This window comes from Panthera uncia, unplaced genomic scaffold (genome assembly GCF_023721935.1).
Source record: "Panthera uncia isolate 11264 unplaced genomic scaffold, Puncia_PCG_1.0 HiC_scaffold_2172, whole genome shotgun sequence".
In the NCBI taxonomy this organism is placed as follows: domain Eukaryota; kingdom Metazoa; phylum Chordata; class Mammalia; order Carnivora; family Felidae; genus Panthera; species Panthera uncia.
The window spans coordinates 1-1,590 of record NW_026058880.1 but is presented as its reverse complement, the minus strand read 5'-3'; the positions used below and the strand labels follow the sequence as shown (position 1 = coordinate 1,590).

Here is a 1,590-nt window from a genome sequence, read left to right as displayed (position 1 = left end):
GACTTCGTGGCACCTTGTAGCAAGGTGGGAAATGGTGGTGACCACACTCTCAGTGGCAAGTCTCCTAGTGTGGTGGGCTCTCAGCTAATTTTTACTTTCTTCCCCATACTCTTAGGCATTTTTTTTTTCTATAATGAGCACACTTATGTAATCAGAAAAAAAAAATAAAGCAATCTTGCTATTTTCAACTCGAAGCGAGAAAGGCAAGGTGTAGTAAGTACTGTGTATATAGCATAGTCCTTTTGTACAAAAATAGAATATATGAAAACAATTACATACATGGTGAGCTTTTCATAAACTTTTTTTTCCCTGTGAGTTTTCATTAGAAACCATTAACTCTGGTTTCCTTTTCAGAGAGGGACTGGGCAGGGTGGTCCCAGGGGTAGGGTGAATGTTCATTTTCATTTTGTGTATGTATGTATATATATATATATTTTTTTTTTTTTCTGGCTGAAAGAGAACTTTTTGTTACTTTTAAATGTACAGAAAACTACAGCGTCTACTTAGCCCAGTTTGGTGGCCAGTGCTTTAGCCTTTGTCTTTTCTAGCCTGGCAATGCGAGCCACCGACTCTGGACCCAGGATGTTGCCTCCCAAGTGGCAGTGGATCTCATCATATCTGTCATTGTAATTGGTCCCGATGGCTTCCACCAGCTTAGTCAGAGCTCCTCTGTCTTCCAAGTTAACCTGTGTGAGGGTGACAGTGGTGCAGGTCTTCCTGTGGACCAGATGCCCCACCTGGCCTTCCCCTTGATGATGCAGTGGGGAACTCCCATCTTACAACACAGGGCAGGCAGGAAGACAACCAGCTGAATGGGATCCACATCATGTGCCATCACTACCAGCTGAGTCTTCTTGTTTTCCGCCAAGATGGTGACACATGAACCCCTGCTCGAAGGACAGGCGGCCTCTTAGTGGGGACATCCCCTTTGCCGGCAGCTTTCTTCTCAGCCTGGACCAACAATCTCTGCTTCTTTTCTTGCTTTGTCTCTGGTCTGTACCTGTGGGCCAGCTTGAGCATCTGAAGAGATGTTTGGCAGTCTAAGGCCTGGGTGAACTGGTTAATTGCAAGGGGCAATTTTAGACGCTTGTAGAGTAGTCTTTTGCCACTACAGCTGGATGTAGTGGGGCCATTTGACAAAGCAGGTGAGGTCCCTTTTGGACTGGATGTCCTGTCTGATCCCAAAATTCTTGGGCTTTTTCTCAAATGGGATTGACCACCTTCTCGGCCTCCTGCTTCTTCAGAACAGTAGGGGCTGGGGCCACCTTCTTCCCCTTGGCCTTTTTTCCTTTTGGTATCTTGGATGGCTGGAAGAGAGAGAGCGCTTTCATTTTGTATATGTTTTTAAAACGTGTATCACCAGGGATTATCTAGTGTACGTGGGGAGAGATCACAGCAGTTTGCACATGCTGTTCTTACTGTCTGGAGCATTCTTTGTCCTCACCCCTCTTTGCCAGGCCAACTATACTCTACCTTTCACCTGAGTATCACTTTTCAATAAAGCCTTCCCAATCCCCCAAGACAGAGTCAGGTGGCCTTTCTTTCTGCTATTTTTTTCTGCTTTGTGGCTCCCTGTATTTTATATATATA

At 45.2% G+C, this 1,590-nt stretch overlaps 1 pseudogene; it reads right to left on the bottom strand.

The window, feature by feature from the left end:
* Positions 1-503: 503 nt before the first annotated feature.
* LOC125917666 (60S ribosomal protein L7a-like) lies at positions 504-1,331 on the bottom strand (annotated as a pseudogene).
* Positions 1,332-1,590: the final 259 nt, after the last annotated feature.